Genomic DNA, 12,488 nt, shown 5'->3' with positions numbered 1-12,488 from the left:
GCAGGGTGGGGATGACAGGGTGTGGAAGCAGCAGGATCCCTGGTCCCATCCAGTGGCCGGAATAGCTGAGGAAGTGCACAGAGGAAATTAAGCTTCTACCTGCAAAGAAGAAAATAACTCACTCTTTCTCTAGGGCCAGGGGGGAGTGGAGGAGGAGAGGCAGAGTCACAATCAGTTCCCTGGCCTATTCCTGGGGTGTAACCCGCCCTTAATCAAGGCAGCTTGTGAGATTACAGTCTAGGTCATTGTGAGCAGCTGCTGTTTGCACGCTGACGCTCCCTCTCTCCCCGTTGTGCGTGTGACACCACCGCCTTTCCCTCTCACTGGCTACAGAGCGATGTCACGTTTCCTGAGTCACAACCCTGGCACAGTCGCTGCTTTCAGTCACGCCCGAGGAGCCGGTTGTCACCCTTCCCTTCTGACTGGGAAGCTGGGCTGCCAAGCGCCCCCACTTGGGATGTGCATAGAGTGGTTTGTTGGACCAGGCCTGACATTCCCAGACAGTGGCGTTTCAAAGTCTCCCACGGGTGCCACCGTTAGCGTGAGTCAGCGTTAGCAGACGCGGAGCCTCCTGGAAGTGCCGATTCCGTGCAATGAGGAGGCAGATGGTGGTGCAGCTGCAGAAGGAACCTTCTAAAGAGCATCAAGATGGGGAAAGGCCAATGGGCAGGTGGGAGTTAACGCCACTTCCCGACAACAAAACGTTCCAGTTTTGCTGCGAGTGACACAACCTGAGGGGAAACAATTGCACCAGCTGAGCGCCCAGCAGGACCCACTTGTAGCTGTAGTGCAGACAGTCTGAGAGCTTTGGACAAAAGTTGCTGGAAGTGCAGCGAAACGGAGGTGGGGGTGTGAAATCTGATGTCATTTTTCAAGAGGGTGCTTAGGGAGGTAGCTAGCTCCGTAGACAATTGAGACTCTCTAACAGCATCCCATCAAAAGGCAAATGCCTGCTAAGATGTATTTGCAGCATTAACACGGATGCGTATTATCTAGCTGCGGAATGACCCAAACCTGCTGCTGCTTCTTGCTGTAAGCCAGACTCTGATACCCATATTCACATGCAAGGTATTTTCCATCTGGTGGGGCAGGTAGGGGAAATCTAAGGCTTTAAACAGATATTTAGTTTACCTGCTGAAACAAGGTGTGAACATCTCGCCACTGCGTCACTGAAATATCGCCGGCTGGTAAGGTGCGGCTGTCCATATATCTGTCCTCTACCCATTTTAGGAGTCCCAAAGACTACGTTGCCCAGGCACAGTGTTAAGCTCAAGAGAAGAGCGTTTCGAAGAGGGCAAGTCCCTCTGAAGAAGAAAGTCTATTGTCCTTCCAGCACAGCAGTGCTTTGGGAAGTTTATTGGCTTGCGCCAGACAGTCTGATGGTCACTCTTGTGCCAGTGACAAGTATTGGCACTGCAGTGAGGATGGGGCTCAGAAGCTCACGGGGATCCTATATCTCCCATACAAGCTGTTTTCAGCTGACACCTGCAAAATGAAGCACCCATTTGGAACTGCAATGCAGAGGAAGCACAGTGTAAAGATTCTGCTGCAAACAGCCCCGAACAGGGTGTCTCAATATGATGGAAATATTGAGCAGAACAAAGAACTGTTAATGAGTTTCCATTGACAAATAGTTCTAAACTAGATCACTAGCAAGACAGACTCAACGTTATTGGCGCTGTTCCCGCATCAGAATTGCTACTACCCATCAGCACGATTTGCCCAGGCCCCGGACAGTTTATGATTGACGGGGGGCACATACACTACGGGAATTGCATGAGCTATTCCATAGCAAGTGACCTTGTTCAGACTGCCTCCCCCCACCCCCAAATAACAAATTCTGTGATGTGTTTGCCATTCACGATGTAACTGTGAGCTTGGAGCCTAGTACCGAGAACACTATGTAGCCAAGATGGATGGCCTACTTAATCTCCAGCGTAAAACAAGACAGCCTAACATTTAGAATAGTTAGTATGCCAGAAGCAAAGCAAGCTCGGAAAATGTCAGTGTTTGTACTGAATTGTGTCACATCAGCTGCACACAGTAATCTGTGGTACCAGTCTAAGAGCTTTACTGGGGTGATGTCCTCGCATCAGAGGAAGGGTCGAGTAGAAGAGGTGTTCAGGTGCAAGAACAGCTACAAACACTGCTTTCGTGGCACGTCCTGTGCAATAGTGCGGCTCAGCTGAAAGATTGCAGCCCCATTGTCCTGGGCGTGTGAATGCATCAGGCGAAGTAAAGAGCAGATTTACAACCCACGTATCACACTCATTGAATGAGATCCATAATTCTGCTCCTTGTTTGCCCATATGGCTTCTAGTTGTCACTCCAAGCCTCACTGCAACCTACAGGTGCTATGAAGCTGCTGCAAAGACACAGGAGCATAGGACATTGTGAGGTATTGAACTCAGCCTATTCCTGGGGGAGGAGCGCTGCACCGCCTGATTCAGCAAGGGGATGGGAGGGCAGCACAGTGTGGGATCAGTTATTCTCTCCAATCTCCCTCTAACTGTAGCAAAGAGACGGGCTATGGGGAAATGAAGGATGCTTGCTCCTGGGCTGAGAGTCCTGAAGCAGAGCAAGGTCCAGGGCTCTCAGGCTGAGGAAAGGCAGTTTTTCCTCTGCTTATGCTTTTCATAGAATCATAGAGTATCAGGGTTGGAAGGGAGCTCAGGAGGTCATCTAGTCCAACCCCCTGCTCAAAGCAGGACCGATCCCCAACTAAATCACTAAATCCCCAACTAATAACTTTTCTTTCCCCTCCTGTTGGTTTGGCTTAGCCCTTAAAGGGGCAGGACACTAGGGGTATGTCTGTACTACCCGCCCAGTTGGCGGGCAGTGATCGATCCAGCGGAGGGGTCGATTTATCGCATCTAGTCTAGACGCGATAAGTTGACCCCCGAGCGCTCTGCCATCGACTCCTGTACTCCAGCGCTACGAGAGGCGCAGTCGGAGTCGATGTGGGAGCGGCACCAGTCGACTTACCGTAGTGAAGACACCGCGGTGAGTAGGTCTAAGTACGTCGACTTCAGCTACATTATTCACATAGCTGAAGTTGCGTAACTTAAATCGGTGTCGTTCCCCCCCCCCCCAGTGTAGGTCAGGCCTAGGTTTTGTTAGTTGGAGGATCTAGCCTTGCTTGTGCAATATGACCCCTGATCTTCACTGGGGACAGTTAAAACCAGGATACTGAACTTCTGGCCTGAAAATAATACATAACTGTGCAATACAAAATAAAAATGTTTTGTAATCAAAGTGCAAACTCTTGACTGTAGTGGCAGCACTTGACCAGCAGCCACTAAGAAATGCTTGGCTGGAACAGTCTGTGTCCAATAGTAAATGCAAACCTCAAAATGACTTATGTGCATAAAAGAAAATAAAAAATACTTATGTGAGAATGTGTTCTGAACTCTCTGTCCATTAAATAGCTCACCTGGCATTGGTTTCTCTGATTTTTTTACAGTAATGGGTTTTTTTACAAAATAAATAATTCAGCAATTAAAAAAAATAAATAAAAACCACCACTTTTAGATTCCAGATGTGACTTTCAACTATTTAGATTTTTATCCTTTATAAAGTCACTGTTTCCATCACAGGACTGTGGCCTCACAACTGGTTCTGCAATGCAATTCATTGAGTGGTCAACTTTAATCTCCAGCTGTAACAGCCTTCAACCACATTTGCATGCATCTCTCCTCTGTTAGAGGGAAATCCGTTATTTAAGGTGCGCTCTGCCTTTAGGCTCAGTTCTCTCCACTAGTGTTCGGTTTGGAATAAGAAAAAGAAAGAACAATTTGTTTCTGTCCAAAGAGTGCTTCCCCTTTGGAGTTTAGCATTGTCATAATGCTTTTTTTCTGGGCTAATCTCAATAATACATTAAGGATCAACTTCAAACCAATGAGAACAGTGTATTTTCTCTAGGCCCAGCCTTTGTAGGTGCGTTAAGACTGAGTGTCAACAGCTGAGGGAAACACATGCCTCTGGAAACTCAGATGTACTCAGCTCAAGGGAACTCGTGCCACACGTCCACACTGATGCCTATTTCAGTGCATAACACATAGCTGCTCTTAATAAAGGTGCAAAGACTTTGAAGGGGAATCTTCACAGAGGGACAGCTATCTTGTAGCGGAGTGAAATCCAGTCTCCTCCTGCATCTCTTCTAGCACAGACCAGTGCTTAAATGGGAACAATTGGACCCTAAAGAGTTGCCCCTTCCCATGCCATCAGCTTGGACTGGGAAAATTGAGACGGAGATGCATTGCCTACTATATTCAACTGCAACGTGCAAAAGTCCCTTTGGTTCAACATGCTTCCTAGAGCAGCCACTCCACACGAGGAAGGATGGTGTGGGGCTTACAGCCTTCGCCTGCCACTTGGGAGACCTGAGTTCAGTCCCCTGATGTGCCGCAGACTTCCTCTGTGTGACTTTGGACAAGCCAATCTCTCTGTGCCTCAGTTTCCCATCTGCTCAGTGGGGAGAACAGCGCTTCCCTACCACCCAGGAGTGCAGTGGAGATAAAGACTGTGAGGAGCTCAGCTAACGTGGCGAGAGGGGACATAGAAGTGTGGAAGCTAGCTTAGAAAGAGTGGGGCATCCTAGGGGTACATAACATCTGTCTGTGGAGCATGCAAAACTCTGAAGTGGAAATGACTCTTTCTGGGACTCTACAGTGGTAACTCATTGACCTGAGGCTGCCACGGATCCATAGCAATTGATTTAGGGCTCCGATGACCAGCGAGAAAGGATGGTCCGGGGGGTAGCTAGCTATCCTAGAACTTGGGAAATTCCCAAGTCATTTACCCCCCCCCCCGCACCTCAGTAAATTGAAGATAATAGTACCACCCAGGGATGTTGTGACTGAAGACTGGGCACTGCTATGGTGGTGTGGGACATCTCTGGACCTTAAATAACGTTTGTTCCCATTATTCAGAGTGACTTTAATTGTGTTTATTCAGAAAAAAAAATTGTTTATTTAAATGTACCTTGTTCTAAGGGCCACATCCTGGCCCCAGCTGGGCAGTGGGCAGGGACCTGGTGAGGGAAGGAGTCCTTCAGTTTCTCAACAGCCTTGGGAGAGAAGCCTTAGTGTATACATGTAGCCATGGCTCCGCACCATGCCCCTCACCCAGCTAGCTCCCCACTCCTCTCCATGATGCCAGGCAGGCAGGCCCCAGGGGCGGGGTTTACTTGACAGTGCAAAGGGGGCATTCAGACTGGGCTTCCTGTCCAGGCCGTACCAATTGCATTATACCCAGCTCCCTGCAGGACTGGCTTTTCCCTTAAGTCAACACTAACAATTAGCGACCTAAAGGGCATCTGAAGCAAATTGCTCAGATGCAAATACGTCCCCAGGCGCTTCACAATCCATCAGTTAAAAGAAGAAACGTCCATCATTATCGCGCGGAGGCCAAAAGGGTGAAAAATCATTAGCTGTGCCAGGCTCCTGTGTGATGAGCACTGTGCTACTTCAGCCTTTGATCACAGAGAAAATGAAACTCCCTCTGTGGAGACACGGGGGAGGGGAGGAGATGGTGAAACCGGCTAGAATATAAAACAGCAAAGTGCACTCCGGAGATGAGGCAATTATTTTTCTACAATTACTGCACTTGTTAGTAGCCCAGTTAGGTTCTGTAAAAGCCTCACGTCTCAGAATTCCAAGCACTTATGAGTATAAACTGAGCCAAACCTGTAGCTTGCCCTGGGTGATTATGAAGTGAACAAGACTGGTTCAGTCTCAGACTCAAGGCAAGATCAGCTACCCTGCCCTTTGCTTGATCCCATTGACACCCCTTTGGCTGGAAAGACAGAGCAAGTACCATGAATGCAGCAGGGGCCGCACAGCATGTGCTGCTGGATGAGCCAACCACATTCCGATCTTCTATTGATTCATAGATTTTAAGGCCAGAAGCAAACCATTCTGATAATCTGGTCTGACCTCCTGCAGAACACAGCCAGTGTTAATTCCTACTTCAAGCCCAATAGCTGTGGTTGAGCTAGAGGAGAACTTTTCAATAAACAGCTGATCTTAATTTAAAAACCAGTGACGCAGAATCCCCCAAGACCCTTGGTAAGTTGTTCAGTGGTTAATTACCTTGTGAAATTTCTAAAGATAGCTAGAGCACTCAACTCAAGATTTAAGAATCTGAAGTGCCTTCCAAAATCTGAGAGGGATAAGGTGTGGAGCATGCTTTCAGAAGTCTTAAAAGAGCAACACTCTGATGCAGAAACTACAGAACCCAAACCACCAAAAAAGAAAATCAACCTTCTGCTGGTGGCATCTGACTTAGATGATGAAAATGAACATTGATCAGTCCACACTGCTTTGGATCATTATTCAGCAGAACCCGTCATCAGCATGAATGCATGTCCTCTGGAATGGTGGGGAAGCCTCAGGGGACATATGAATCTTTAGCGAATCTGGCATGTAAATATCTTGCAACCCTGGCTACAACAGTGCCATGCAAAAGCCTGTTCTTATTTTCAGGTGACATTGTAACAAGAAGCAGGCAGCATTTTCTTCTGCAAATGTAAACAAACTTGTTTGTCTGAATGATTGGCTGAACAAGAATTAGGACTGATTGGACTGGTAGGATCTAAAGTTTTACATTGTTTTATTTTTGAATGCAGGCTTTTTTGGACATTATCATGAAAGTTGAACTTACAAATGTAAAATTCAGAGATTGCACTACAGTACTTGTATTAGGTGAATTGAAAAATACTCTTTCTTTTGTTTTTTACAGTGCAAATATTTGTAATAAAAAATAAATATAAACCAAGCACTGAACACTTTGTGTTCTGTGTTGTAATTGAAATAAAATATTTGAAAATGAAGAAAACATCCAAAAATATTTCAATAAATGGTATCCTATTATTGTTTAACAGCACAATTAATCGTAATTATTTTTTTTAATCGCTTGACAGCCCTACTTCCTACTCAAGATTCCCCTGCGTATACACCCATGGATTGCGTCAGCCCTTTTAGCCACAGTATTGCACTAGGAGCTCATGTTTCAGCTGTATGTGCTACTGTCACACAATTACCAATGTCTACATTGAAACAGCTAAGTTTCACACCCTAACTTTGCAAACCCTCCCATTTCACAAGGTTCTGAAACAAAGCAGCCAAGGTTTTCTCCAAGAGGACTTTTTGCCTGCATGGATCTTTTGCTGAACCTGATCAGATTCTTGAAAACAAATTCTGGAACAAACAGATTCTGGAAAACAAAAAACCAGAACCAAGTGTGGTGTGTTGAAATGTTGGGTGTTGCTGTGAATAATGTGCACTGATATCCCGGTCAGTTTCATACCAAGAAACTAAGTACAATGGGAGTTTCTTTTGCCTGAAGTGTTTCCTATTATATTCAAACAATCTCCACCCCATCCAAATCCCCTCTACCAGAAGTACAAACAGTTTTAAGATGAGTGGATGGAAGACTTCCTTCCCACCACATTAGCAAAATGGTGGGACCGCTTCAGCACTGCCTGGCATTTTGGATCAAGTTTCCCCAGGTGTATTCGCACGACACTGATAGGTCTAGCAATTGGAAACAGACCAAAACCAAAGCTACTGAAGAGCTGAACAGTGAAAAATCTGGTGGCATCATGTTTGCTGGGAAGTACTTTGCAAAGTAGTTGGCTAGTGACCAGGCTCTGAATTACTGTGCTGTGTCTCCACAGTCTGCATGAGCATCACTGTGACAGGACACCTCACTGGGTCAGAACTGCATTGCCTAGGCTAGATTCCAAGAGGGGTCTCTTCTTACAGTTGTTTCCTGCCAGTGTTTATAACAGCCCCAAGTATTTCTGTTCTAACCCCCACAGAGGACAGACTAGAGCTGGGAATGGGGATTAAAAAACGACAGAGCAATGGGTGTGATGTGATGTGTGTGAACATGAGTGTAGGGGAGCAGGGGTTTTGCTCTTCTCCTTGCTGCCCTGTTGCATATGTCCCAAAGGGCCCGGCCCGCAACTCGCCTGTGGGACTGTCAGCACCATCACTCAGCTGGGTGAACGCTCATGCTGTTAGCCCTTCCACCCGAACCTGACCGCCGTTCAACTAGCAGGCGGAGTCACAAATGCTGGGTCTGGGAATGAGGCTGGCCGCCTCTGAACTATGCAACGCCCCTGACAACCTGTCACTCACCAGGGTTCCAGGGAGGCGTGGGGAGCGTGGCGCACAGCTGGGATGCACAGGTCCTACCGGCCTCCATGCCTTGGTGGCTGGGAGGCCTAGAAATTGCCCTCTCTTTTCACCTGAATGCACAGGCGGATAGGAATGCCATTTCTCACAGCTGGGATGGAACTCTGCCCAGGAATGTTCCCTGTTGAGAGCAGGTTAAAACAATGGGAATTGGAACCAAACCTAACTTTCATTCCCATTGAGCATTCTCCCAGAGTCTCGTTTGCAAGGGCAAACACAAGCCAAGTACAGAGGCAACACAAAATACCCGAAAGCTTGGTTTAGTAGGTTTGCTCTTTTTCTGCATTGCACCACCAACAATGATCTGTGGGAGACACAGCCATGGAGGCACACAGTAAATGCATACACATGGGCACAGCTTACCTTTAAAAGCAAACAAAAGAAATATGAAAAATGTGGATTCCATTCTCCATTGTCTCAATAATCAGGCCAGGAGTGTCCAGATTTGACTTTTTCTGAATGAGGTTACTTTGCCCCTCAATGGTCATTCTCAACTGGACAGGACACATCTGGTTTTTTGCCTCTGTTTGTGTGTTCAGGAAAACAGACTGGCTTTCTGGGGTCTTTTGATGGGCATTTTAGAGATGTCACTAGGAGCCAAATGCTACACTCTGAGCCACACTGTGGTGCTCATCATTTGGCTTTATTTTATTATGAGTTGAAGGGACTGAAAGGTGCCTGTTGACTTAATTGAGAATCTGCTGGGATACTGGTAGCAGAGCACACAGATGCATGGCTTGACCAAAAACTGGTGATATTAGCAAAAATAATGACAACTCATCTGATCCTATAGAGTGCATATGTACTATTGCTTTTCTCATGCTGTATGAACACTTATGGAATTAGAGCCATGTTTTCAAGGGATCAGTACCTACCATGCTGAGCGCTCTTGAAAAATCTATCCCATGGTATACAGTTGGTCTGTACTACCAGCTCCAACAAGTGGACATTCGGAGGATGTGTTGAACTTAAGTCACAATGTCAGACACAGGTAAGCTAATTTCAGCTTTCCAGCCACCTCCACAGATGTGCATGCAGAGTCTTCTGGCTGGGAATTTTGCACATCTGTTGGCTAAATTGAGTTCCAAATGCAAAATCTAGCACGCATGGGTATCATGTGGATTTGTGCCATCCACTTCAGGTGCTTAAATCAGTAAGTGAGCTCCAAAGAGACAAGAAGACAGTGCTGTGATAGAGTCACTCCTGTTTGAATATTGTTCGTGCTATTTAAAGGATATTTTCATCCGATTCCCCTCACACCAACAGTCTGAATTTTAAAAGGATAAAAAGCAGCTCTCGGCATGAATAAATGCAGCAATAATGTTATCTCCTTGAGAAACTTCAGGCTTCTGGCACTTGGACAGCAAGGGGAGAGCTAAACCTAGGTGCTAAGGAAGTGGCTCTCCTTTAACTATTTTGTAGTACCACGTATTGTTGTTATTCTGATGGGCTGTAAGCCCTGCAGTGGCGCAAAAAGAATTAAAGGAACCTGGTAGTGCTAGTAGCCTGAGGACACCTGGGGAGAGTGTGGCCAGGTGAAGGGGGTGGACTTAACAAAGAAGAGAAAAGCTCAGTTGGGACAGATCCCGGGGAGAGGATGTAATGAGTTCCTCTTGTAGTAGGAAGAGAGCCTGAGATATAAGCCCTTGTATCAGAGGCCTGGTATGAGTTCTGAAGCCTGGGCTAAAGTAGTGGTCAAAGCTTTGCTAATATAAAGCAAAGTCAGGCTGTGAACGAGAGGCTGGCCCTGTTCACAGAACCTGGCAAGACCAGGGCTGATATTGCAGAAACACGCATTCTTAAGAAGTGCTAGGCATAGAACACACACACACAAGCACATTCCAAAAGGGTGGTACCAGAATACCGCCTACCGAGAATGGTACAAACAACTCCCCCCCCCCAAGATAAAAAGAACACACTGACCCCTCCTAAAGATGAGGTCAGGATGACAGTGTGATGGATAGAGATGTTCTGATCAAACCAACATGGACAAGGTAATGGGTGGTAGCTAACCACGTCAGGGGGCAGTGACTAACCAGGTCAGCAGGGCGATACGTCACTTGTTTGTATTGGTGTATGAGACGGAATCTGAGAGGGAGTGTCTCTGGCCAGCCTTGGGGGGCAGTGGGAAGTCCCGCCACTGACTCAGCTTCCCCGGAGCCCTCTTTGGAGCGGAATGCTGGGCATTTTGGATTCATTGGCCAAAAGGATCATGGGATCCAAAGTGTGCTCTTGACAGAGAGCAAATAAATACATGAGCAGCATAACATATAACCGACTAGCTGCAGTGACCTCTAAAGCATAGATGCTGGAACTAGGGGTGCGGAGGGTGCTGCCGCATCCCCTGGCTTGACGCGGTTTCCATCATATACAGGGTTTACAGTTTGGTTCAATGGCTCTCAGAACCCCCACTATAAAAATTGTTCCAGCACACCTGCTCTAAAGCAGGAGGCAGAATTGATTAAATGTACACTTCCCTGCTACTTAACCAAGGCCAATAAATCATAGTCATTACTGTCTATGCTCCATTTTATTGGCGATTTCCTATGGAAATAAAAGCCAGCATGGATGTGATCCAGGAAGGTACTCAGTGGGAAAGCATGGCTTGGAAAGTCAGGCCCAATGGATTGCACTTTGCTGTTTAAAAAGTTTCCTCCCTGTAAGTCTGTCCCTGGCAACTCAAAGTTGTGTGCGCAATGGGGAATGTATGCGATGGAGGGATGGATTGTCACTTAAAGTGCTTTTACGTGACTTGGAAGCAGACTGAAATAGTCTTACACAGGGGGGTGGGGAGAGATCCTCCTGCCCAACAGAATTCCTTGGGGGATCGGGGCTGCCAACAGTACAAGACTGTAATCAGTGGGTGTGTTTGAGCGATCAGCTCCCTGCTTTAAAAGCGGGGAGGTGTGGAGCAGAGTGCTCTCTCTGAGGGCCCCTTGGCTCTGAAACACAATCCTCCACCTTGTGTTTACTTCCTAGGTCTGAAACCCCCCCTGTGTGTTGACCTTTACCTAAGGCAGATCTATAACTTGGACATTTGGTAAGAGGTGAAAGGCCAGGGGCACTGGGAGAGGGGGCTGGGAGAATGAAGATTTATGCTTTCTGTGGCTTGCTGGTTTATTCTGTGAGACTGTTCGAGACAGCAGAGGGATTCTATTTTCCTTTGGATCCTTCCTTTATGTTTTAAAAGTTTGCACTGGGGTTCATAGTGGGCATTTCACAAACTGAAACAGACAAAGTGACGACGTTTTAGAACAATTTGCAGACCAGGGAGAACTTCAGCGTTGTCCCCAGGTTAAAAATGGTTGTTTGCACAGCAGAATCATCCCAGCTTGGTGGGGGGGCTAATTCTCCTCTCACTTACCCTATTACATTGTAGATGGTGCTGTGCTCAGGGAGATCAGTGTGGAGCATCAACTGGCTCCCTGCCCTAAATGGCTTGCCAACTGGAGCGCATCCAGCAAAGACTCATGCACATGGGTAACTTTACGGATACAAGTAGTTCCAATGCGTAAACTTTTGAAGGACTGTGTCTGAAGGGTGAAATCCAATCTACCTGCATAATGTCCACGCAATCAGACTCTCTCAGGTGCAGGTGGTGGGGGAGATGAAATCTACCCACCAAAGCAAGGCTAATGAGTGGAACAGCCGTTGCAGCCATGGCCATCCACTCTAGGGTGCTGGGGACATGGATCTTTTTAAAGGTGGATGTGATGGGACATCCGCTCCACACTGGCTTGGCAGGGGTTAAGGTGGCCAGACAGGCTAATTAACTCCCCTAGGATGCACCTGAAGCCAGGGAGCTCCATTAGGAGTAGGCTCAGCTGTGCCAGACCAGGCGGGGCTCAGTTCATAGCCAGGTAGCCGAGGGCAGGAAAAGGGGCTGCAGGAAGCAATCAGTCCCTGAGTGGAGGGAGTTAAGAAGCAGGCAAACCCAGAGAGGGGAGCAGCCAGTAATGTAGGAAGAAGCCCATGGGAACAGCTGTGAGGACTAAGGAGATATAGGCCTTGGGTGCTGGTTGTAGGGTCCCTGGGCTGGACCCCGGTGTAGAGGGCGGGCCTGGGTTCCCCGACTGGCCACTGGGAGACACCAGCCAGAGAGCAGGGTCTGGAAAGCCTTTCAGTTCCCTGGAAGGGGAGGACTTTAGTGACCTAGCCAGAGGCCTAGCCACAAAGAGGAAGCTACAGATCCAGCTGTGAGCGGAGCAGCAGAGTCAGACGAGACAGGGGAAGACACCACTGGAGGGAGAGCGCAGGCAGGCGGAGCTGATCCCTAGGATGGCCAGC

The sequence above is a fragment of the Natator depressus genome, chromosome 7 (assembly GCF_965152275.1).
Source record: "Natator depressus isolate rNatDep1 chromosome 7, rNatDep2.hap1, whole genome shotgun sequence".
In the NCBI taxonomy this organism is placed as follows: Eukaryota; Metazoa; Chordata; order Testudines; family Cheloniidae; genus Natator; species Natator depressus.
The sequence above is the reverse complement of the archived record's forward strand: the minus strand, read 5'-3'. Positions refer to the sequence as shown.